The following is a 27,245-nucleotide window of genomic DNA, read 5'->3' on the forward strand; positions in this document are numbered from 1 at the left end:
AATTTCCATTGGTTTTAATGGAAACCGGGCATGTCAATCCCTTAGATTTTGAAAGCTGACCAAAAATGTGTTTTTTCTAATGGACTGGATTGTGCCTTGTGGTTTTAAAAAAATCAGGTCCCCGTCCCTTTGACTAGGTGGTGAGGCCGTGCTTGCCATCCTCTCCTCTTTGCTCTGATGTAGCAGATCATGCTCACTCTAAGCTTCCCTGGAATGGGGGTGGCTCTCTCCAAACCTCCTAAGGCCCTTCTTCTCCCTTCCATCCCCTCTCCATTTCAGGGTTTGGCTTAGGCCTATCTCTCCTAGACCCTTCTGATTTCACACTCTTTATTCTATCTCCCCTACCCTCTGTGTGTGCTTGTAGCACATCTGTTATCCACGGCCTGAGGAGGTTTGTTTGTGGCAGCACCCACAATGTACAAGGCACTTTCCAGATATCAAAAAATCACTGCCCTGAGGAACTCACTGACAAAGGAGAGGAAAGATGGTCCAGCGGTCAGGGTGCTAGCTTGTGACTCACGTCGTCCCTTCTCTGCCACAAACTTCCTGTGTGACCTTGGGCAACTCACTTGGTTTATACAGCTCCCCATTTGTAAAACGGGGTGTGACAAAGTTCCTCCTCTGCCTTGGTGAGTTCTGCGCTTTCTGGCGGATTTGCTCACCTCAGAGGTTCACGGCAGTCCTCAGTTTTGCTCCTTTTGTTAGTGGCACAAACCTGCCATTCACTAAGCTAACCTCATCATTGGCCAGCATGGGGAAAAGGAGGAGAACAATCCCCGCAGTCTCTGCTGGCCCACCTAATGGGTCGGGGGACAGGCCAGAGACCTTCCCCTCCACTGGGACCCACAGTCCAGGTCAACTCCTCTTATATCAAATAGGGAGTTAGGGGGATGGGGTGAACCTGGGCCCACGCTCTACTCCAGGTTCCAGCCCAGGGACCTGTGGATTGCAGCTGTCTACAGTATCTCCTGTAACAGCTGCGACAGCTACAACTCCCTGGGCTACTTCCCCGTGGCCTCCTCCCAACCCCTTCTTTATCCTCACCACAGGACCTATCTCTTGATGCCTCCACTTGTACTTCTCAGTCCTCCAGCAGTACACCTACTCACTCTCAGCTTCTTGCTCACCTCTTGCTCCCAGCTCCTCGCACGCCTTAATTGGTTCCAGCAAGTTCCTGATTGTTCTGGAACTGCCCGTTACCTCATCCAGGGAAAAGGGATCTGCTTAATCTGGGGCTAATATATCTGCCTTCTATCACTGTCCTGTAGCCATCTATCCCGACCCTCTCATAGGGGATAATAGCACTTTCCTACCTCACAGGGGGCATTGTGAGGATAAACACATTAAAGATTGTGAGGTACTCATGCTGTGGTAAAGAGGACCTTATTAAATACCTTAGATTGTTAAGACAAACAAATCAGGGAAGGGAAACTAGGGGGATTTTCTATAGAAATCAGTATGGTTCATTATAACCAGCATGGCAAGGATGGACTTTTAAGACTCATGGAAAGGTCAGGCCTTTCAGAGGTCAGAGAGGTCAAACCATGTTAGCAGGTTGCCTGGAAGAAGGCACAGAGGAGACTGACAAATAGACAGGCATGGGAATGCTGAAAACTGAGCAGGTCGGGTGCGATGTGATCTCAAGAAATGAGGATAAGGAGGGGGGTGTAGATTCGCAAAGTTGGTGACCTATTATTTACATTTGATGCAGATGGTGAACCAATGTAGGGCATTCAGAGAGGAGAGTGACGTCAAATTGGTGGGCACTGCCAACATTTGCCCATGTATGCATTTGACCCCACCACCTCTTTCTTCCGTATTGTGTCTTTCCAGGCTAGTACTCTCTCATCTGGCTGCATTCTGACTGACTGGCAATGGGAATGACTCAAATGCTGCTTAAATCACACAGCCAGCCTGGACCAAACCATACGTTGAATGGAAAGGGACCATACAAAATTTGGGATTATGCAGACATTTCAAATGCAAAATGCTGGTGCTGGTTTGAAGTTTTTAGCACCCAGGATGTCCATCTCTCTACTAGGCAGCTTCAGTCCAGAACAAAAAAAGCCACTCGTGATTATGGGACAAATTTCCTTCTTTTCTATAGCCATGCATTTATTTTACAATAGGTCTCTTGTGTTTGACTCAAATGAAACTGACATCTTATGGGACTACTACAGTAGGAAAGTAAAGTTCAGTGTGACAACGAGGAGTCCGGTGGCACCTTAAAGATTAACACATTTATTTGGGCATAAGCTTTTGTGGGTACAGATACAGGCATAAATTTATATTGGCATATTTATATTTATGCCTGTATCTGTAATTTTTCACTCCATGCATCTGAAAAAGTGGGTTTTTTACCCACGAAAGCTTATGCCCAAATAAATCTGTTAGTCTTTAAGGTGCCCCCGGACTCCTTGTTGTTTTTGTGGCTATAGACTAACAGGGCTACCCCCCTGTTACTTAATTCAGTGTGAATAAAGGTTTGACCGACAGTGAGCACCTTGCTCCTTAGAAACCAGTGCACCCCCCTCATTCAACTGTGATGATATACCAGACCAAAAATCGAGCTTTTTAGCCACTTCCATTAAGCCAGAAACGACATGTATGAGATTTGTCCAGTCTGTGTTTTAAAGATTGCCTTGGTGAGCTCAAGACACTGAGGGTAGAGGCCGGCCCATGCGTGGGTGAAAAGCTGCTACTTTGCTGCTGAGAGTTGATCGGGGAGATGTGGAGTTTATGGAAGTTAGCACCGAGAGTTGTTATTCCTCACTCACTCATTTGTTTCCTCCTGTCCCTGTTTTGCTATTGAGATGCAACAGCTCTGAGAATATAGCAGACCATGCCTTATATTAGTGTTCCATTTATAAAGGGCTGATGTAATGAACATGTTACAGACACGAGCGGTATGTGTCAGCAGTATCGCTGTAAGCAAGTGGTGTTACAGATGGTTATGAGCCATGGTTTTAAGCAACTGGTTGGACTCTAGCAAGCCATAGCAGTTGTTTAAACATTTATTAAAATATCTACTAAGAGTGTGTTACCCTTTCATAAACCACTTATAAAAGAAGCATTTAATATAAAGGGTGCCCATGTAATACCAGCTCTCTTGGCATGTGCAAATGAAACTGGCATCTTATGGGACTAGCTGAAAGGTACGCAGAAAAGAAAAGGCCTCATTGTAGCATAGCCACATACATCTCAGTTTCTCTCTTGAAATAGCTCCATGATAGCAGCTCAGGAAAATATATGGAGAATATCCAGACGCAACACTGCCTCTCGGACAATTTTCTGTTGAGTGGGCCCTTCATTCTCTTCTTAATGTATATAAAAAGCCCACTATTGGACCAAGATCTGAAAGTGACTTTAAGTATTACAAGGACGTGAAAAAACAAACTCATTTTTTTGGTGCTATTCATTGGTTTTCCATCCTAGGTTATCGTTAATGATAATAAGGTCACTATATAATGACGTTTTGTACCCTGTGTGTTTTGGTTTTTTAACTTTGATTGAAACAGGCAAACCTGAGATCTCTGCTGGCAGATCCTGACGAGCAGGTGGCCATCCACCTGAAGCAGAACCTGCAGCTGCAAGAGAGGTGGTTGTTTCCCAGGAAGAGCAAGAAGACTGTGGAACCTAAAGCTTTCTACAGGGAGGAGCAGGTAGGTAACCAGTGGCTTCTTTCGGATCACCCTGAATGGTGGCCTTGCCTACTTTGTTTATACCGTTGCCATATTCAGCAGTTCCAGACAAGCCCTATGTAACTTGACAAAAGCAGAAGCCCAAGTTCTTTGCTTGCGTCAGATTCACCCTCAGGACCTCCTGTGAGTTTTTAAATATGTTTCCAGGAGCTTAGGTGGCACTAGCAGTATAATTTTAAATGACAGCTCTTCTGTAAGGGTCTGATTTTTAGTTGTGAGGAGCAGCATTTACACATGAAAACAGTCTCATTGAAATCACTGAAGTCTAACTCATCACAAGTTAGTTTTGCAGAAGTGGGCCCAAAACTCACAGGACCAAATTCTTGGCTGGGTGTGAACCAGCGTTGGCTTCAAGGGGCTGTGCTGATTTACATTAGTTTAGGGTATGGCTCTCTAGATCTTCCTAAAACAGGTGCCTACCACATAACTACTCATGGAATATGGGAACATAGGAACTGCCAGACAGATTAAGGCCCAAGGTCCATCTAATTCCTTAACCTGTGTCTGACAGCGGCCAGGGGAAGGTATAAGAACCCCACAGTAGACAGCTGTGGGATAATCTGCCCCCCACATGAGATTTTATCCTAATCCCTGATATTTAGAGATTGGATTGAGCCCTGAAACAAGAGGTTTACCATCCCTCCCAATATTTTTGTTAGCAATGTAACTCTGGGTATGCTTGTTATCCATATATGGGGCTCTACGTGACTGGTTTAAGACCAAGACACTTTATCAAAGCCCTTTTTAGAGGAGCAAAGAAGATTCTTTGACATAAAAAGAGCAAGAGAAAATGCCCCGTCAAATGTATCTTTATGGAATGCTGCTGCTATTTTGCTTTGCAAATGTTTTATCCTCAAACATTTTCATCGAATGTATTGTGGAGCTCTAGGCCCACTTGCCCTGAAAATCTACAGACTCTCCCAAGGGTTTCCCTCCCAACTCAGCTTGAAGGGACTGTTAATCACATATGGAGTTAGGAAGGCGCGGCGTGTATAAAGGAGAAATCTTAGAGATCTTCCAGGCTCTTGTTCATGATTGGAGATGGCTGCAGCACTTCAAGCAGATTGCAGCCAACTTTGAATTCACCCCCCCCTCCCCGCCGCCGAGCTCCTAAATGAAAGTTGAACGTTTGTAGGATTTGTATCTGATGAATGCATCTTCAATTTGCAGTACGTAATACACAGCTCTTGTGTAGCTCTAAAGATATGGGCTAGCGAATCTGGGCCAGGGGACACCATCATAGGGCCTAATCACATCAGCCACACTATCAGAGGCTCATTCACCTGCACATCTACCAATGTGATATATGCCATCATGTGCCAGCAATGCCCCTCTGCCATATACATTGGTCAAACTGGACAGTCTCTACGTAAAAGAATAAATCGACACAAATCAGACGTCAAGAATTATAACATTCATAAACCAGTCGGAGAACACTTCAATCTCTCTGGTCACTCGATTTCTGACCTAAAGGTCGCAATATTACAACAGAAAGACTTCAAAAACAGACTCCAACGAGAGACTGCTGAATTGGAATTAATTTGCAAACTGGATACAATTAACTTAGGCTTGAATAGAGACTGGAAGTGGATGGGTCATTACACAAAGTAAAATTATTTCCCCATGTTTATTTCCCCTCCCCACCCCGCACTGTTCCTCAGACGTTCCTGTTAACTGCCGGAAATGGCCCACTTTGATTATCACTGCAAAAGGTTTTTTCCCCCTCGCTCTCCTGCTGGTAATAGCTCACCTTAAGTGATCACTCTGGTTACAGTGTGTGTGGTAACACCCATTGTTTCATGTTCTCTATGTATATAAATCTCCCCACTGTATTTTCCACTGAATGCATCCGATGAAGTGAGCTGTAGCTCACGAAAGCTTATGCTCAAATATATTTGTTAGTCTCTAAGGTGCCACAAGTACTCCTTTTCTTTTTGCGAATACAGACTAACACGGCTGCTACTCTGAAACATGTACTCCTTGGGTGCAGTTCAGTGGTGCAGAGGTCCCCTATGTCTCCTCTTGGGGACAGAGCACCGGCTCCAACTCCTCTCACTCCCTAGCACCCACTGCAGGGAGCTGCTTGTGGGTGAGGAGAGGCAGGTAGGAATCATGGACAGATGGGGACCATAGCCAGCTGTTGCAGTCTGGAGGAACTCCCAGGCTGCTCTAAACTGCTCTGGGGCCAGGGCTGAGAACCAGGGAACCATAACCAGTTCCCTGACCGCCCTGGATGCAGGAGAGAGTCTGGCCATATGTGTATGGTAGATGAATGTGTAAATATGTGTGTGTGTGTGAGGGGGGGGTGAATGGGTGAGTGCTTGGCCTGTAGTAGTTGCCTCCACTATTTGAACTGCACAAATACCTATCACAATTATTTGCATATATTTTTAAGAAAATGGTAATGTAAGGAATTAATTTTAAAGCTATATGTGATGAGGATAACAGCTGAAACCTGAAAACGTCTCTGAATTTCCTGAAGAGTTTACAGGTCCGGGGTGATGTTGTTTGGAGCTGTGTGTCGTTAGCTCTCTGGGGCTAACATCAGGAATCTGTCTGAATTTCCTTTAGTGCTAACTTGAAAAAAATTATAAGGAAAAGGCAATTAAAATTATAATTAAACCAACACTGGAGGAACTGTGGGATGCAGGAAGTTGTGTGAGGTTTTTTTCAGAAGTTTTCTTTTTTGTTGTCCTCCTTTCAAAGCATTTAAAAGGGGAAGTTAGTGCTATTTCTGAATTTTCCTCCCAGTCAGGGAGTCACCGATTTTCAGTTTAATGGCCGTGATCTCCTTACCTGAGTTTTTATTCAGAATGTGAAACCTGTCGTTTATTAGAAGTCTCATCTGCAATAAAATGATGTTGTATCTGCCCTCCTCAGCCCTCTCCCTGCTTTCATCCCTGGCCTGCTTCTCTCTATGCCTCTCTTGTGGGTGAAGAGAAGTTTATTAATGCTTGTCTGATGCTGAGTTGCTGATCCAAAATTCTCCTTATCCAATATTCTGTACTCCATAAAGCCCTTATCCACCAAAGAGTGTGCTCTCAGAGGTGGAATGCTGTGCCCCCATTGACATCAGTGATGGGCCTGTTCCATAGAACCCACAGGAGAGCAGCTGATGAGATCTGGATTGGAGATCCACAACATTCATAACATTCTTTACAGCCAGACGAGACATTCTGGCATACCATCAGTGACACTTGAGTTTGCAAGAGGCACGAACTCAATCTAAGTTTTGTTACTACCAGTTGCTGAACAGGAAATGAATGGAAGCCATTGAAGATGCATCAGGAACATTTTTAAGAGTTAATTCAGCCGTCTCCATAGCAAATATGAGCTTGTAGTGGCATTTCCTAAACCCTGCAAAGAGCCCGAATTATTATCTTTCCTGAACTGTGTGAGATCGCTGAAGCATGACCTGTATTTTTTTTTCTCTCCGAGCTGTCTGAGCAAGCAGAGAGCTGACTCCGTGATTAATATACCTCAGTGCAGCTCTGACTGGAGACAACTGTAGGAATTAAAGTTGAACTGGTGTGATTTCACTTAACTGGTCATTAGTTGTTGCGCTGGCATCCTTTCATCACCTCCTTGTGCCAAAAAAAAGTGCAGAAGAGGTTGAGGAACAAAATGTGAAACATTTCAAGGCGTCACACACCATTGAACTCAACAAGCCATGAACATAAGTGAATGGACGCCCATCATTACTCCTCAAATGAAGCATCTCTGCTGCTTCTTCCATGTTCCTGTGAGACTGCTTCAGAGACAGGCTGATAATGAGCAAGCTCTGTGTTGACGGGTAGCAAAGGGCTAGTCACTGGAAGGAGATAGGAGCCCTTAAGAGGTGTGTGTGTTGTTTCCTTGAATGAAATGACCCCTTGGCCTTTTGCCCCCGATAAAATACTCTGGAGACTAAGGCTCTGATCCAGCAAAACACATACACAGTTGCATAACCTGAAACGTATGATATTGGCTTCTGTGGGATGACTTAGGTACTCAGTTATGCACATGCTTAGATGCTTTGCTGGACTGGAGCCCAAGATATCGCCTTCCGGGATCATGATACATGGAGCATTTAAAAGCGAAGTGGACATAGAGAAGGTGTCTTCCCACTGTGTGGATTCTACCCGGCCTAGCACTGGTATTTTAGCTTGTATTTGGACGCTGGCTGCAGTATGGGAGGGTGAAGAGGACAGCAAGTAGTGACAATGAAAATCCAGCATAGGTATTGGTTGGTAGCCATATGGCACAATAGTCCTTCCTACAATTCTGGGCTAGCACTGTGCATGGCTGGCGTGCACCAAAATCATACTGATAAAAATTCAGGCTCTGAGATTCTCATGGACTAGGTTGTGGGGATCAGCGATTCCTGCAGCACTGGCTTTTTAAAAGGACAAAATAAAAAACAAAACTCAGCTTGTGTCATGACACACGACGAACAGAAAAGAGGAAAAGGAGAGTGGGGAAAGCAGACTGAGAGGAGAAAAGTCAGAGTTAGGAGCAGAGGTGAAACAAAGAAAAAAGACAAAGTATTTCTGTGTTTTGTCTTTATAATATTGTGTGTTGTGCAGAACTGTTAATAAAGAACAGCTGGAAATCCCCATGGGGAACCAAGAGAAGTTCCTTTTTCTGTAGTAGCATTATCCATGTCACATGTACGTGTAATAGCCAAGACAGATTTTATTTGACAAATTAATTATTTTATTAAGAAATGATTATAGGCCAGATCCTGCTACCTTGTTCAGACTGACTCCACAAATAGTGCAATTGGGACTGATTCTCAGTTACTCTAAGGCCACTTTACACCACTCTGGAAGTGTAAAGTAGCCTTACATGGAATTGATGCCCAATTAAGGCCCCCTTACGCTGCCAGAGTGGTGTAAGTGAGAATGAGGACTACTCACTCATGGTGTAAGACACTACTCAGTGTGAGCAAGAGAGGTGAACTTAAAGACTTATTTTAGGCCACAGCCTTTCCCTTCCTCTGACAAAAGGCAAATATTACTTTACCTTTCTAAGAAGTTATATGTTAAGGGGTAAGAACTGGTATTAAGTCAAGGAATTCAAGGCCCAGTTTGGGTGTTCACTTATGACTGATGCTAAAAAGTCTTCTATTTTACTTGAACTATAAGGGAATCCAGTTGTTTTCTTTTAGCTAATATGTTCTAAAAGCATTTCAAGTGCCAACTAGAGCAACTTACAGAGTTAAAAAAAAATAGCAATTGACCATTCTCAAAAAGTGTGGCGACTGGGTTGGGATAAGAACATAAATGTTTGGATGCTTATCGGAACCTCTGCAATCTGCAAAATTAGCCTGGGAATCCTGTGAGAGCAGGTTTTCATCTGAAACTCCCAGTGCTTGCTCTCTTCTGGTTGGGACAGACGTTCCACAAAAGACCCTGCTGGAATATTTTGGCATTTCCACTTCAGGACAGAAAAAAGTCATGTACAGGAAACTTTTTCTAAAAAACATAGCTGAGTTTTTTTTTCTGGATCTCAAACATAGTTTGATCTTGGAGTGAAAATTTACGTCAGTTCTGAACCAGTTTAATCCCTTGGACCCAGCTATCTTCACTCAGATAGAAAGTCAAATAATTCTCACTTCAAGGAGTTTCCATCTACTTAGTGGGTAAGACTGATAAGATTAAGAATTGGTCTCTGTAGTAGCATATACATGTCTCAGGCACAGATACATTGTATTGTCTGCACTTGAGCAGCCCTGCTCTCACTCTGAAGAATTATCCATTGGAGACTGTAGCAGTAAACTCCTAAGTAAACAGTAAACTCCTAAGACTGTACATGGAAACACGTCTTTTCGGTTGACTAACCCTAGACTCAAAGGATAATTACTCCTGAGCCATGCTAGTAGATGGTCTCAATTAGCTCCACCCCAGATCTATAAAGGACAAGAACATCTTATCTTATAGGGAAGCAGTGTGGGCTCGTGGATGGAGTACTGGATTGGGACTCTGAGACTTGGATTCTACTCCTGGCTCTGCCACTTCACCTGCTGGCTGACTTTGGGGAAGTCACTTCCCCTCTGTGTCCCTCTGTTTGTCCATCTGTATAATGGGGATGGCGATACTGACCTCCTTTGTAAAGTGGTTTGAGCTCTAGTGATAAAAAGTGCTGTATAAATGTTAGGTGTTGTTATTATTGGATCTGCTGTAAATATGGGGCTCAGATGGAGGCAATCCTGGAGGAAGTCCCTAGGCACAGCTAGACTCAGGGGGGAATCTCAGGCTGAGGTTTATGTCTCATTGATTTTTTGAGTTACCAGTAAAATAAAACCAGCAGAGGGTGGGTTTGAGCAGTTGCTCTCACGGTCTACGTGTTCTGTAGAGGAAGAGCTAGAGACTTAGGTCTAGATCTACAACGCCATTTATGCTTCTGACTGCCACTGATTCCAGTGGAAGTTAGGAGCCTTAAGACCTCTGTGGATCTGCGCTTTGCATATTCACAGTCATGGTGATGCTAATCACGTTGTAAGTAGGTTAAATAGCAAAGCATTCCTCAGTTATTGCCATCTTCCTCGACAGATTTTTTTTGTTCCCCCCACCTGCAGCTTATTGTAATAGCAAGTTCTTGCTAGTGTTGTGCAATTTGTGAAAACCAGTAGGGCTTCAGGATTATCTTTCTTCTTGGTGCATAACAAATTAAACACTGCAAGAGTCGATGCTTTCAGCAGCATTATAGATCTTTCTATCTGTGATCACAGATCTTAGTCAGACAAGGGATAAAGTTATTAATTTGGGGTCGGTGGGAGTTTTGCTTGAGCAACGAGTCCAGTTAGGGGCCTGATCCAAACCCCTTTGAAGTCAATGGCAATACGGATTTCAGTGGGTTTTGGATCAGGCCCTAGGAGTGATATAAAATGGAGAAATGAAATCCAAAGGTTTTACGTGGTGATAGCTGAGAAACAGTGTTGTCGAAATCTAAGGGGCGGGTCACTTACGCAGTATGTGTGCCATGTTCGCAGAGCCATCCTAGTTGGACGACTCGGTCCTTGCTATGTCCCTTAGATTCTCAAAAGACAGCATTTTCCTACATTCCTGCTGCTTTGGGTTAACTGAATCTCTGTGGTTCGGTGTGTGATAAAACCCCACATATACCATCCTTTAACCGCTCTCTTTGCTTACATGTTTCATTCCATCCAGCCCCCACATTTCTTGACCCGATGCTAGTCTCACCTATGCCAGGGCAAATGAGGAATGACTCTGTTGCAGTCAGTGGAGTTACACCAGAATGAAAAAAGACTGAAGTGGGATGAACCTCAGGCCCTCTGTGGCTCCCACTCCTGGTGCCTGTTTGTTAGTGCTTGTTATTGCAATGCCCCCATGCTAGAAAACTCACTGGAACATTGCTCATTCAGCTGGATCATTCGTCATTGGGCCGTATCTCTCACTCTGTAGCTGTGCCAGGCAGCCTCTTTTCTGCCAGCTCACTCGTACCAAGCAGCTGGAGTAGAACCCAGTGGACACACCAAGTATAGAACCTACCTTAGTTGAGGCTTTGGGCTTCTCCAGATCTCCTCCCTGCCGGCCTGGGGGTAGGGAGCCCAACAAGAGATCTTCACCCGCCCCTAGTGGGAAGGTGCTAATACCACTGAAGGCCATAGAAGGCTCCACGAAGGATGCATCCTGCTCACTGCAGATGTGCACAAAAAGCTAGTAAAACATTTCTCCTCCTGTGACTTCAGAGGCTCTCAAGGGCTGTATTTCCACCCTGCCCCAGGAAACACCTGGTTGGGTTTCATTCACTGGTCCTGTCCATGGGGTGCACTGTAAAAGGATTCTTCTCCCCAGCTTCCTGACTTTCGCTCTGTGCATAGGAAGGAGGAGAAGGTGGAACTCCATCGCTTTGGGGTGTACCAAAAGAATCCCTGGGAGTTGTGGGGCATAGCAATAGAATCTGTGGAGCTCTGCATCCTTGAACATAAGACCCAGAGCCAAACACTGTCCTTTCTTTTCTTCTGTTATGCCAGGTAACTCTGGAAATACTCCTCGTGTCCAGTTCTCTGAGCCAGGCAAAAGGAAAGGTTAGTCTTTTCTCTCCCTCGCCTTCTCCTTCCTGATAACTGAACTACATCTGCAGGGGCCAGATCCTTACTGGTGGGACTTGGCATAACTGCACTGAAGGCAACAGAGTTATGTTGCTTAACATCAGCTGAGGACCTGATTTTATATCCATGAGCTATATAACTTGCCATATACTCTGTTCTCTTTCCTTCTCACTCCCTGAGTAAGTCATGTAAAGCAGAGCCATCGGTAACAGCAAAACTTGTCATAATTTCTGCCTTCCAGAGTCAGGTAACAGTACCAGTTTCTCATCATTTCTCTCTTTCTCTCTCTCTTTTTCAGGACTAGGTAACAATAATATTGCACATTACATGTCCTCCTTACAGTCAAATAACTAATGATTGTCATTATATCTCTATCAGAAGTAGGTAACTGCAATAGTCTTCATTACATCTCTCTCTTTTGGCCAGTAACGGCAGTATTCTATATTATGTATCTCTCTTTTTCTCCCGCTCTGAGTCAGGTAATTGTTATGCTCCTCTTTATGTGCTTTTCCTGGAGCTGTAATAGTTTTCATTGTATCTCCTTGGAGCTTGTAATGGTAATGTTCCTTGCTCTATCTCTGAGTCACAAGGCAATATGTTTTGAGAGTCACCTCTATAGAGTTCTTCCTTGTGTAGTTCTCAAAACTAACTAATTAAAATGGTGTTTTATAATAATAATTTGCAAAAGCATTGTGCCTTTTATCTCAGGATCACTTCGCACATATTGGCCCCCAGCCCTGAGTGTGGCTGAGCCTCACGTTGCACAGGACTCGAGGATATAACCTGTAATGCAACCTTTATGCTCCCTTGATCCTGGGCCTGATGGGGATGGTCCCCAGCATGAGTTCCAGCAGCTCAATCGAACGTCAGTACCACAGCATTTCTGTTTAATACCTTTCATGCTCTGTTATTGCATATGTGCTTTACAGCCAGGATTTTCAATGCTGAGTTGTGATTTTTAGGTGCTCAGCATGAAAAACCATAGAGATTGGATGTGACAAAGTGCTGGGCAATTGCTCTCTGAAAATCAGGGCCCTTTAATGTGGGCACCCAAAATCTCTAGTCACTTTAGAAAATCTTGGCCTATAGGTGGGATTTCCAGAAGCGCTTTGTGTTGGCCTAATTCTGCTCCCTTTCAAGTCTGTGGAGAATTTAATCAGGGATTTTTGTGGGATCAGAGTTAGGTCAATGCTGAATGCTTTTGAAACTGCCAGCCTATGTGTGTGAATCATGTCACTTTGACAGGGCGGTATCTTGGTTGGGTTTCATACTGTATATTTCAAATGTTTTAATTATTTTATTCTTCTGGCATTTAAAGGTGTTTCCCTGCCAAAAGAACACCTTAATTGGTACACAGAGCATTTCATAAATAAACTGTTCTTACCTGGCAATGGGTATCATTCCCATCGTATTTTAGGTGCACTATGAATTTTTTGCAATTAAAGCCTATACCACATGAAACTCTCCTCTCGGGCGAAGCTGGTCAAAGAATGAAAGCTATGATTTGCACATTTAATTGCAAATCCAATGCCTGATGCAGTCCACCATCATTTATAGAATCTTATTCTCTAGTGATAGAGCACTGGGCTATGACTCAGGAGATCTGCGTATTCCCAGCTCTGCCACTGGTCTGCTGGCTGACCTTGGGCAAGTCACTTCACCTCTCTGCTCTGTTTTCCCTTCCCACCTTTCAGCTGGCCTCCATATTTAGATTGTTAGCTTCGTGGGGGAACAGACTGTCTTACTGTGTTTGCTTGTACAGACCCTAGCAAAATGAGGTCTTGATCTTGATTGGAGCTTCAGATGCTACTGTAATATAAATAATAGCCACTATGCATTTGTGAAAATGTTTATGGGTCAGGAGGGTTTCACAACATTTACCATAAATCATGGATTATTTGTCTCATACTGAGATTTCATTATTTGCTATTCTTTATTCAGTATTTGTCTGTTTTTAAAAAAACCTTTCAGTTAATCAGTAATGGAGCAGAAACCATACCCTGTGTGTTAGGTGACCTCCCGTACAACAAAAATACTAAAGAGTTCACTAGTCAAAGTGAACAATTTGTGTAGTTGGTTTGTTTTTTTTTAAAAAACACCCTGTCTGAAAATTATTTGCATAAACTGTTCAGTGAATACTTCTGAAAAACAATTACATGTGAAGAAATCAGGCAGAAAATAGGGCTAAATTTGGAATTCTTGTTATTTGCAAGCAATAAGTCAAATTTTATCTCCTGATTTCAGTCGTTATTAGAGACTCAAAATTCAGATCAGTCTAATTAAAGATTTTTTTACATTTCCTTACGTTTTAAGTGAGTCTGACTCCAGTTTTGTCTGAAGCTGGGCTAATCAATTCAATAACCCAGCCCTCAAAAAAAATCCAGCAACATACAACTCAGAAATAAGCTACATTTTGAGAAACATTTCATTTCATTGTTGTGATTGGAGGCATAATATGTTAAATGAAATCTTAAGGCTCCCAGCAGTTAACAGATGCGGCTGAAATGTATAGTTTAAGGCGCTCGGATAGGCAGGTCGATGCAAACCTGTGAAGAACCACACTTTTAAACTTGGCAATTGGCTTGCAAATGTGGAGTCAAAAAAATTGCAGAATGATGCAGACAGCAATTTTAGGGTCCGCTCCTGGTATGCATGCAGCCAGTGGAAATAGAGGTCAGTCATGAACTCTTATGGGGCGTGACCCAGATGCCTAGTACCTTCCAGAATCTCAATCTTTTAGGCTGTGTACAAGTGCCCATTAGACATCTTGAAAAGGCAGTAGCTGCAGAAGAAGCAAGTGCAGAGCAATGCACTGATCAAGTCTGCTTGTAACAAAAGCCAATATAATGAATTTATGCTTTAGCCATTGAGGGGAAACAGTTTATCCCAGCTCTATATTTCAGGTAGAAAAGATTGAGCTCACAGAGAGACTAATATGCTTTGATGAGGAAAGTTTGGAACCCAGCCTGATTGCATGAGGAATTTTGCATCGATCGGATCCTCAAAGTACAAGCGAGGGAAGCTCAGCCCTTGATAGCTTTGGTCACTCTGTTTTATATCTACCATTGCTTGGCAAATCGGATTTAAAGACACTCAGCAATGGCCAAGCTCTGCTTCCTTTCATGTCAATGGTGAAACTGCTATTGCCTTCTGTGGGAGCAGAGCTGGGACAAGACTCAGCAGTTTGGAAAATCCCACCACAAATGTGTGTGCAAACTGGTGTCAGTGGGGCAGATACTCAGCTGGTGTAAATCCAGTTTAGCTCCATTGAAGTGGGTAGAGCCATGGTGATTTGCCAGTGCTGAAGAATGGACACCCTCTATTGTTGATCAGGTGGCTCAGCAATGTAAAACTCCTGCAGACATCAATGGCCTCAGGACTGGGCCTTTAAAGTCAAGTTGTGTAAGCTACAACAGACAGGCCACATTTGGTCTTGCTGTAACTCTGACTTCAGTGGAGTTACATTTGCTTACTCTATATCTTAGAGCTAAATTTGGTCCAGTGTCAGGTTTACACTACCAGGTGATTTTTAATATTCAGGTGCAACTCTTCAGCTGGGGTAAATCAGCAGAGCTCTGCTAAGACAATATGGTTCAGTGGGTGGGGCAGTGAACTGGGATGGAGGCATGCTGGGTTCTATTCCAGGCTCTGACGCGTGCTGCATTTCATTCGGCTAGTCACTTCGCCTCTCTGAGTACGTCCACACTGCAATAAAAACTCCACAGCACTGAGTGTTAGGGCCTGGGTCAATTGGCTTACGCTGCAAGGCTAAAAATAGCAGTGAAGACATTTGGTCTTGCGCAGAAGCCTGGGCTCTAAGACCCACCCCACTTGTGGGGTCTTAGATCCTGAATGTCTACACTGCCATTTTTAGCCCCACGAGCCTGAATCAGCTGATCCAGGGCAGCTGCAGCCGTACAGTGGTTCTTTTATTGCAGTGTAGAGGTACCCTCTGTGCCACTCCCATCCTTTGTCTGTCTTGCTTTGGCCAATTGCTTAATTGCTCAGTTCCCCATCTGTAAAATGGGAATGAGAATACTTCCTGTTTTGGTCTTTCCTATTTAGATTGCAAGCTCTTCAGGGCAGGGACTACTCTCCCACTATGTGTGTTTGTGCAGCTCCTGGCACAGTGGAGCCCTGATCTCAGCTGATGCTTCTAGGTGCTGCAAAAAGTAAATAATATTAACAGCTAGGCTAATTTATATTAGCTGAGAATCTGCCCCACCATTGTTAACCTAGGTTGGATTTAAAATCATACTTTGTGTGTGTATATATATATATATATATCTATATATCTATCTATCTATCTATCTATCTATCTATATATATATATATATATATATCTGCTGATTAAAAAAATGTAGACCTAAAGAGCGTGTAACTCGCCTGTTTATGCAATGGTATGCTATGGGAACTCAGTTTTCAGAGCTGGAATTCCATCTTAGCTAGAGGCAAGCAGAACTGGCATCGGACAACTGTAAGTAAGGCAAGTCAAACAGTTAGTCAGCAAGGAGTCCGACCAACCAGATTCTGTTATAACGATAAGGAAACAAAGTATCCTTTTCATTGTGGCCTTGTATTTTTTATTAAAGCCTGGTCACTCTAATATACTCTTTGAACCAGAAAGCTGTTAGATGCTTCATTATCTCTTCTTTATAGAAGCTACAGTAATTTGTGCCTATGGTGTCCCTAGCCTCTGTTTGCCAGAAGCTGGGAACGGGCGACAGGGGGTGGATCTCTTGATGATTACCTGTTCTGTTCATTCCCTCTGGGGCACCTGGCACTGGCCGCTGTCAGAAGACAGGATACTGGGCTACATGGACCTTTAGTCTGACCCAGTATGGCCGTTCGTATGTGCTGCTTTTTAAATCTTGCACAAATCTGTGTCAACGGATGTTATGATGACAGACGTGAAAGCAAACACAGAATAGTCGTCCAGAATACCTTGTAGCATGGGCATCATGCCGTGAGAATATTAAAAATAACTTTGCAGTACTCATTGGGCCCTATTTCAGTAAAGTGTAATGTGTTTCTTCAGTCTTTGTATGCATAACTTTGACCACAGATCCTATGTGGAATACGCAAAGGTATTGAGATTTCCAGGCGCACACGGTGTACCATGCATATCCTGAAGATCAACATAGAATTTAGCTGAAAATACGTGAACAGGGTTAAAGAGGAAACTCTTTTTTTGTTCATGCATGAGTTGGCCACATGGTCAATAGATCAGTTTTTCTTTTCACTCAGTCTTCGATAAAAAATTTGTAGCTATTTTGTATCGTATTTCCCTAGAGCAGCAATTAAACTCCAGCAGAGCAGAAAGTGTTTTCTTCCTAAGCAGAGATGGGGCACCAAAGACAAATTCAACTTGCCCAGATTTGGAGGTGTCAAGATCTAGGGTTTTGGTTGTCCAATTTTACAGGCCAGGTGAAGCTGTAAAGGTAAGAGCTGGATCCAAACTTCCTAAGAGTTCTAGGAAGTGTGGAACCAGAGTTTCAGCTGAGTCTTATTTATAGTGATAAGATTTTGTACTGACAGCTCTCCTACCTTCTCCCCCCCCCACCCCATCCTGCTTTATTAAAAATAAAGCTAGCATTGAAGTCTGGGAAAATATTTTCCACGATCAGTTTATTTTAAGACTGGCCTGTAACTGAGTTAAACAAATATGAGATTTTCCGTATTAGATTAGACCAATAGTCCAGGCCTGGAATCTTTTCACCACCTGATGGTAACACATCATGCTGGAGGAAGGCAAAGTAGAAGAAAAGACTATACTATACACCTAAAGAGCTATTAAAGTGCATGTAGCAAAGTGTACAGAGGACCTGTGGCTTCCATGGGATCCTGTTTTTCAGGTGCTCAGATACTGTGGTGATGGGCGTGGTAGAAAATCATAAACTTCACTGGAGCTCTGGTTATTCACACTGGCCTATGGGGATGGCAAGTAGCTGCAGATGCAAGATGATTGCCCTGGTGCTGCACACCTTGGCACAAGGTCACGGGAGGATTCCTCCCCCACAGATCCCTTGCACAAAGCCCATTTACTCAGATGGCCAGGATTTGGCTCTTGGTTCATAAACAGCAGCTGCCTCTTTCACTAAATACTCTTTTGATAGCTTCTCTTTTTTCCCATATAATGTGTGGATGTAATACTTAGATTCTCATTTGGCAGTTTCTCAGTTACGTGCCCCCTTGGGATTTGGTGAACAGTAAACAAGCATCATGTCCTAATAATGGTGCAGAAACTGCACTCTGTACTCTTTCGGTGCACATAGATCCTGATCCTTCAACACTAGGACAAAGAGTTCATCAAGATCTGGGTGCTCAGTGTTGGTTATGAAATACAGTTGAACTTGGGCTAAATGCCATTAAAATATATTTTGGTGCTTTTTATTGTAGTGGTTACGTTAACAAGAGTGACAGGCAAGTGTGTTAGATGCGGCACTGAAAAAGTTAGCAGTACATCATTACCCCGTTATAGGCTGTCCTCATGCAGTTAAATGTATTTCTCCAAAGAAACTTGTATGGATTTTATCGGGCCAAATCATAAGAGGAAGGTTGATCTGGTGGCTAAGGCACTGGACTGAGATCTGGGTTTGCTTCCTGATTCTTTCCCCAACTTCCTGATTGCCTTGCACCTTGGCCAAGTCCCTTATTCTCTCAGACCCAGATGGTTTAGGTGTTGCTGTGCTCAGTGTTGTAACACCTAGGTCCCATTTCTGAAAGGTATTTAAGCATGTGGGTGACTAAATCCCCTTGACTGTCAATGGGATTTTGGTTCCCTTTTTCAAATGAGATATAAGTTCCTAAATCAGTTAGGCATTGCAACCCTGAGTGCAGCAATACCTTTAAAAATCTGGGCCTCTGGGCCTTAATTCCCCATCTTTGTATCGTTGGTTAAAGCACTCAGCTGGGAAGGGGGAGACTTGGGTTCAAGACCCTCCTCCAAAGTCGTTAGAAGGATTTGAACTTGGATCTACTGCATCTGGGGGAAGTGCCATCGCCACTGGGCATAAAATGAACAGCACCACCTCATCTTTTTTTGTGAATGTCGCCTAAATCTGCCTGAAAAATCAAAATATTTTAGTTGGAGAATGATGAACCAGCTCAACATTTTCTTTTTCTTTTTTCTTGTTTCAAGTGAAGAAGTTTTTTGGTGGGAAAAGTTTTGGATGAAAAGTTTCACCCAGCGCTAGAGACAACCACAGATAAAGAGGCTAGATGCCTGTTGCCTCTCTGCCCCTGATAGGACTTAGTGAAGGAAATTCCATGAGTGAAAACTAGCTAGTTTTGCAGCCACCTGCGCAGAAATTACCCGTGCAGGAGTCAGTTCATCCAACACAGCAGAGATAAAGACTGAAGTCCCTTCTTTAGCCACAGAGCAGTCATAGCATGGGCAGAGGCAGGACAAACCTCTCAAGTCCTCCTTGCTAATGTGCCCTATTTCTAACCTGCAGGGCCCACTCCCAGGTGTAAGAGAATACTTCAGTGTGCAGGCCCATTAAGTCTTTGGCCTTCCTGTTGAAACTGCAAGGGTGACAACTGTGGTCGTGGCTTGTGTGGTATGGGCATCTGTCAGTCTGGAACTGGATTAAGAATCTCCAATTTACTTCATGTAAGAGTAGGTCCTGGAGCGAGCAGTGGTGTTTGCATGCTAACAGTCCAGGATGGAATGTTCCCAGGTTGTCCCTGACCCTTGCATGGAGGTGAGAGCACAGAGTCTTCCCCACACACTTGTGTTTCCAGTGCAAGGACCAGGGAGAATCACACTCCTTGAGCATAGGGGGAGCACAGAGATAGCTCCCTCCGTATGCCCCTTGGGGCACTTATCACCCACTTCCTTACTGTATGCCCAAGAGCAGCTAGGTTTTCCTCCCTTCTGCCTGAGAAAGCAAATGGGACTTCAGTGGTCCCCATCTCATGTTCTCCAGCAGAGGAAGCAGCCTCTGGGGCAGACAGTTCTGAACAACAGATGGCACAATATAGCCCTGGAAGGGGAGAAGCTTAATAACCCATCACTGTTCTCCTGAGTTTTCCAGTCCCAAATTGGAAAAATAATCCTCCATTTAAAAAGTAATACAGATCCATCCATCCTTTTTGACTAAAAAGCACATAAGGGAAATATCTACTATAGATACCATCTATATTATGTGTCTATAACAAGAATACATACGTGTTGTGACTTTAAGATTGGATCCTTACTGAATAGGCTCTCAAGAAACTGGACATTTCAGTTCTCAATGTATGACCTCCTGGTTCCATTGCAGTCAACGGGAGATTCAGATACACAGTGAGTGGTCTGACCAAGGCAGCCAGCCCTGCAATAGTTAAGACTGAAAATTTATTTGTTGTAATCTGCCATTTTCAGGTCATACCTTACTCCAGCAATTCCCTGATGGGAAGAAACTGTCCATGGGCTCACCTTCCAAATGGCAATTTAATGGAAAGTTGGGCCAAACTTTTTTAAGCTGTTCGCATTATCAAAATCTTGGTTCGCGGTGAGGGAGCAATACAGGGTTCTGAGTGTATCTGGGATCCTGACTGAGTATATCAATGAGAGCCAAGATTTCACCCAGTGGACATCACCAAGCTGGGAGGGGTTGCAAGGACTTTGGAGGACAGGATTAGAATTCAAAACAACCGTGACCAATTGGAGAATTGGTCTGAAATCAACAAGGTGAAATTCAATGAAGACAAGTGCAAAGTACTTCACTGGGGAAGGAAAAATCAAATGGACAACTACAAAATGGGGAAAACCGGCTAGGTGGTATCATAGAATCATAGAATCATAGAATATCAGGGTTGGAAGGGACCTCAGGAGGTCATCTAGTCCAACCCCCTGCTCAAAGCAGGACCAATCCCCAATTAAATCATCCCAGCCAGGGCTTTGTCAAGCCTGATCTTAAAAACTTCTAAGGAAGGAGATTCTACCACCTCCCTAGGTAACGCATTCCAGTGTTTCACCACGCTCCTAGTGAAAAAGTTTTTCCTAATATCCAACCTAAACCTCCCCCACTGCAACTTGAGACCATTACTCCTTGTCCTGTCATCTTCTACCACTGAGAATAGTCTAGAACCATCCTCTTTGGAACCACCTCTCAGGTAGTTGAAAGCAGCTATCAAATCCCCCCTCATTCTTCTCTTCCGCAGACTAAACAATCCCAGTTCCCTCAGCCTCTCCTCATAAGTCATGTGTTCCAGACCCCTAATCATTTTTGTTGCCCTTCGCTGGACTCTCTCCAATTTATCCACATCCTTCTTGTAGTGTGGGGCCCAAAACGGACACAGTACTCCAGATGAGGCCTCACCAATGTCGAATAGAGGGGAACGATCACGTCCCTCGATCTGCTCGCTATGCCCCTACTTATACATCCCAAAATGCCATTGGCCTTCTTGGCAACAAGGGCACACTGCTGACTCATATCCAGCTTCTCGTCCACTGTAACCCCTAGGTCCTTTTCCGCAGAACTGCTGCCTAGCCATTCGGTCCCTAGTCTGTAGCTGTGCATTGGGTTCTTCCGTCCTAAGTGCAGGACCCTGCACTTATCCTTATTGAACCTCATCAGGTTTCTTTTGGCCCAATCCTCCAATTTGTCTAGGTCCCTCTGTATCCTATCTCTGCCCTCCAACGTATCTACCACTCCTCCCAGTTTAGTATCATCCGCAAATTTGCTAAGAGTGCAATCCACACCATCCTCCAGATCATTTATGAAGATATTGAACAAAACCGGCCCCAGGACCGACTCCTGGGGCACTCCACTTGACACCGGCTGCCAACTAGACATGGAGCCATTGATCACTACCCGTTGAGCCCGACAATCTAGCCACCTTTCTACCCACCTTATAGTACATTCATCCAGCCCATACTTCTTTAACTTGCTGACAAGAATACTGTGGGAGACAGTGTCAAAAGCTTTGCTAAAGTCAAGAAACAATACATCCACTGCTTTCCCTTCATCCACAGAATCAGTAATCTCATCATAGAAGGCGATTAGATTAGTCAGGCATGACCTTCCCTTGGTGAATCCATGCTGACTGTTCCTGATCACTTTCCTCTCGTGTAAGTGCTTCAGGATTGATTCCTTGAGGACCTGCTCCATGATTTTTCCGGGGACTGAGGTGAGGCTGACCGGCCTGTAGTTCCCAGGATCCTCCTTCTTCCCTTTTTTAAAGATTGGCACTACATTAGCCTTTTTCCAGTCATCTGGGACTTCCCCCGTTCGCCACGAGTTTTCAATGTGATAATGGCTCTGCAATCACATCCGCAAATTCCTTTAGCACTCTCGGATGCAACTCGTCCGGCCCCATTGACTTGTGCACGTCCAGCTTTTCTAAATAGTCCCTAACCACCTCTTTCTCCACAGAGAGCTGGCCATCTACTCCCCATGTTGTGATGCCCAGCGCAGCAGTCTGGGAGCTGTCCTTGTTAGTGAAGACAGAGGCAAAAAAAGCATTGAGCACATTAGCTTTTTCCACATCCTCTGTCACTAGGTTGCCTCCCTCATTCAGTAAGGGGCCCACACTTTCCTTGGCTTTCTTCTTGTTGCCAACATACCTGAAGAAACCCTTCTTGTTACTCTTGACATCTCTTGCTAGCTGCAGCTCCAGGTGCGATTTGGCCCTCCTGATTTCATTCCTACATGCCCGAGCAATATTTTTATACTCTTCCCTGGTCATATGTCCAACCTTCCACTTCTTGTAAGCTTCTTTTTTATGTTTAAGATCCACTAGGATTTCACCATTAAGCCAAGCTGGTCGCCTGCCATATTTACTATTCTTTCAACTCATCGGGATGGTTTGTCCCTGTAACCTCAACAGGGATTCCTTGAAATACAGCCAGCTCTCCTGGACTCCTTTCCCCTTCATGTTAGTCCCCCAGGGGATCTTACCCGTCAGTTTCCTGAGGGAGTCAAAGTCTGCTTTCCTGAAGTCCAGGGTCCGTATCCTGCTGCTTACCTTTCTTCCCTGTGTCAGGATCCTGAACTCGACCATCTCATGGTCACTGCCTCCCAGATTCCCATCCACTTTTGCTTCCCCCACTAATTCTTCCTTGGTAGTACTGCTGAAAAGGATCTGGGGGTGATAGTGGGTCACAAACTGACTATAAGCCAACAATATGATGCAGCTGTGAAAAAGGCCAATATTCTGGGCTGCATTAACAGGAGTGTCACATGTAAGGCACAAGAGGTAATTGTCTCACTTTACTTGGCACTGGTGAGGCCTCAGCTTGACTACTGTGTCTACGTCTGGATGCCACAATTTAGGGAGATTGTAGACATATTGAAGAGAGTCCAGATGAAAGGAACAAGAATGATAAAAGGTTTAGAAAACTTGACCTAAGATGCAAGGTTTAAAAAAAAACTGGGCATATTTAGTCTTTAGAAAAGACTGAGTGATAGCCTGATAAGTCTTCAAATATGTTAAGGACTGTGTGACGTTACCCAGGGTACAATCTGGACTGATGGACAGCTGTGTCCCCTCAGTTCTCCAACCTGGGGTGCCTTTTACACTGCTTCACTATGAGAACAACCGCTCATGGTCTGCTCATACACAGCCTCCAGCATGTAAGTTACTCCCAGTTATAGTGTAGGAGTGCTATAGCCAGCCACTCCTGAATTGTACTGCAGGGCAACACAAGCAAACTCCCAATCCCAGACTTTCCCCAGAAATGTGAGTCTTTTATTACCCAGCACCCTCCTGGACAATACAAGCTCCGTTGTTTCATTACTAGAAAATGATGTGCACAAATCCTGTCATCCCAAATGAAGTTTCCCAAACACTTCAGTCCAAACACACTGGTTTAGATAAAACAATAAAACAAATTTATTAACTACAGAAAGCTAGATTTTAAGTGATTAAAGTAATGAGACACAAAAGTCAGAATTGGCGACAAAGAAATAAAAGATAAAACACAACTAACCCCTAACTTAACAAGCTAAGTGAATTCATAGCAAAGGTCTCTTCTCACCACAAGTTTCATCAGTCTGACTGGCTGAATCTTTCAGTCAGGATTTCTCCCCAGTCCAATGCTGCAGCTCTTCAGGTGTTGTTGATGCCAATGGGAGAGAGAAAGGGAAAAGTGATTTGGGGTGTTTGCTCTCTCTTCTTATAGTAATTTCTCTTGTGCAAGAATCATCTCCAGCCGAGGTTCAAGAGACTGTGTGGCCAGGAACCTCAAGCTGTTTCTTTGTCAAAATGTAGATTCTTTGCCCATATCCTCTCTTCTGCCAAAGAGTGGCCGCTGACTCAGGTGATGGTCCATTTGAACTCATTGCGACCTGGCTGAGGTGCAAGCTAGCCTTTTATCTCTGGTGGACTGGTTTGTGACTGCCCTCCAGAACATGTTGGAATATGTCCCAGTAATATCACACAGGGGAATCTGATAACTTTACATATAATTCTGCCACACGTATTTTACCAGGACAGTAATGATCAGCAAATCATGAGTTTTCAAGTGACACCTCAGAAGGCATACTTTATACAAGTTTTAGCATAATCATCTAAAAGGGGTGAACAGAAGGGTACAGACTGTCACAGGCTGTTATAAAGATGGTCATCAATTGTTCTCCACTTCCACTGATGGTAGGAGAAGTAGTAATGGGCTTAATCTGCTACAGGGGAGATTTAGATTAGATATTAGGAAAAAATTTCTCTAAATTTCTCTAATTTCTCTAAGTAGTTAAGCTCTGGAATATGCTTCTGAGGGAAGTTGTGGAATCCATACGATTGGAGATTTTTAAGAACAGGTTGGATAAACACCTGTCCGGGATGGTCTAGGTTTACTTGATCCTGCCACAGTGCAAGGGGCAGGACTTGATGACTTCTGGAGTCCTTTCCAGCCCTACATTTCTATGATTCTATGATGACAGAGAATGTTTTCTTCAACTGTTCAAAAGTAGCAATGAAGGTTCACCATCGTGTCTCGGTTTGGGTGGTTTGGGATCTGAAATCTGGGCCTAATGTTACCTAACATCCCCAGCCTAGTGTCTGTCCTGGACTTCATACATTTTCTGTCTTGCATGTACACAGTTAGTCATTAAATACTCACTTAGGGTCTTTTCCAAAGCCCATTTGAGACTCCCTATTAGTTCACTATGCTTTGGATCAAATTCTCAGGGAAAGTTATTGACTTTTTACCCATATCTGGAAGGTAAAATTGAAGAGTTAAAATGGAAAATCAAGTATTGTGAGCAAGCTGAAGCAAAATTCATATGTTACTTTGTATTAGGATCACATGCAATTTTTTTGGGCATTGTCTTATTCAAGAAAATCCAAAGAGACTGATGTGACAGGATGTGACATCAATATCTGACAAGGAGCTGGCAATCTTGAATATGCCAAATCTTGTAAAAGAAACTGTTTGTCTAATGATAATTACCCTCTCTCTTCCTAGTTGTATGAGAATCTTTTCATGGATACTATTCAGACATAACATGATCCTCATTTCAGGGAAAAAACTAAACTTTTGTGGTAGCTTAAGCTTCAAATAGCAGCAGCAAGGAGGAAATGGTGGCTGGAGACAGGACTGAGTTATAGTCCTAATGAAAAATAAAAAATATTGTAAAGGGGAAAGATTTTTTAAAAAGTTTTAATTAATTGAAAAAAAGAGAAAAGAGAGTGAGATTTCCAAGGGTCTTTCAGCCTCCTTTTCAGCGATGAAGAAAAACAAGCAAATAAGAAATCCTGATTATTAAATCCATGTTTAGGATCTGCCAAGAAATTTGAATGCCATAAATTACTTATATGCAATACAAATTGCCTTATTTTCATATTCACAAAGGCTTCACAACGAATATGAGGAAACTAATTTCCCTTCATCTCACATCTAGTGTGTAAATTAAGGAAAGACCTCCTCTAAAAGAAATAGTATTTTGAGTGCTTGAAAACCCTTTTAATATCTTTTGACAACTGTAAATTTCCAGAGTACAAATGCAGGAGTTAGTCCTGGTGTTGGGATAGATTTCAATATCTGTTGAATGGAAAACAGTATGTCATCTTCCCAGAGTTCATCAGGTGATCCTTATTAATGGATCTAACTGGGAACATTGCTGTGGGTGAGAGAACTAAGCCAGAGAGAATAATACAATATATTTTTTATCATTCCAGCTGTTTGGGTGGATTCGAACATTGATTGTGGGGAGGGATCCCACAGGCCTTACTCATGTGAGTAGTCCCACTGGGAATGAGGACTACTCCTGGGAGGACAGGCTGCAGGAACAGGTGCATTGTAGAATAATGATAATACCTAAGTCTTAGACAGCACTTTCCATCTGTAGATCTCAGAGGGCTGTAGTTAGGCGTTTTCTATGGCTTTATACCCTGATTCAGGAAAGCACATTTTAAAATCCCATATCATGCTCTAAAAGCTAAGCACAGGCTTAACTCTTTTCCTGAATGGGGATGATTTCCTGAGTGAGGGCCTGCTCTGGATCTGTGCAAAGACGTCCACGTTTACTGACTCCTTATTCTTACTCCCCATAGTCAGGAATCACAGAGGAACAAAAGAGATGATGGAATAGGGTTTGTGTGTCCGCATATTCATGTCAGATAAGAAAGGGAGCAGCACATTTTTCAGCCTTTTTTAAAGGCTAATTTGGTTTTCTTGCAAGTGAAGGCATCCAAACAACCTTAACTCTGCCCTCTAGTGATGCCATGCAATGACCATACAATTATTATTAAGACATTTTAGTGCCTGTGGTCCCACATTAAATTAATCTGAGGGTTTTTTTTATTAAAAGACACATTAGATTTTTTTTCGTATTCTTTTCCTTTCTTCCTTCCCCCATCCCATTTCACTTCAGAACAGAGTTATGGACCAGGTCTCTGGATCAGTTGCTGGAACTCAAGGGAAGTTGTGGAATCCCCATCTTTGAAGGTTTTAAGAACAGGTTAGACAAACACCTGTCGGGGATGGCCTAGGTTTACCTTTTGAGGTCCCTTCCAGCCCTACATTTCCATGATTCCATTACAGACTTCCTGTGTGTTGCCTGGCAAGGCGCTTGATCTCTCTGTGCCTCAGTTTCTGATCAGTAAAATGGTGAGAGTGATATTTGCTTTTGTCAAGTGCTTTGAGAGCACTCAAAAAGCGGAGTGTAAATATTATTGTAACACTATTCCAGGTGCTGTATAATTACTATATAATTATTAACTTTATTATATGTTGGAAATATTTGTAACTATTACCGCACTATGAAAGAGTGATTTTGGCTCTTGAGAGAAGCAGAATAGAATCTCTGCACTGCTAGAAAATTTAGCTTGATTCTGCCATAATGTATTTGGTAGCTGTGTTAGGGTATTAGCTTGTTCACTGATAGTCTGTTAGCATATCTTGTGCATGTGCTTTTCTCCAGCTGGCTTCAACCCACTGGGCTAGCTTCAGAGCTGGCGTGGTAAAAAGGTGAAAACACCCACTTCAATCCAGGGATGGATGGAGACTTGGTGAAATTTTCAACAGTGTTTAGTGTTGGTCTAATGCTTTGCCCTGATGT

The 27,245-nt window shown here is 43.4% G+C and overlaps 1 long non-coding RNA gene across 1 annotated transcript in view; it reads left to right on the forward strand.

Moving 5' to 3' along the window:
* Window positions 1–3,593: 3,593 nt before the first annotated feature.
* Window positions 3,594–27,245, forward strand: part of LOC141995601 (uncharacterized) — a 33,186-nt gene continuing 9,534 nt past the window's right edge. The window contains exons 1-2 of the long non-coding RNA XR_012641367.1: window positions 3,594–3,662; window positions 11,680–11,733. This is a non-coding gene — a long non-coding RNA (uncharacterized LOC141995601). The remainder of the gene's footprint in view (window positions 3,663–11,679; window positions 11,734–27,245) is intronic.

Source organism: Natator depressus, chromosome 11 (genome assembly GCF_965152275.1).
Source record: "Natator depressus isolate rNatDep1 chromosome 11, rNatDep2.hap1, whole genome shotgun sequence".
NCBI lineage: Eukaryota > Metazoa > Chordata > Testudines > Cheloniidae > Natator > Natator depressus.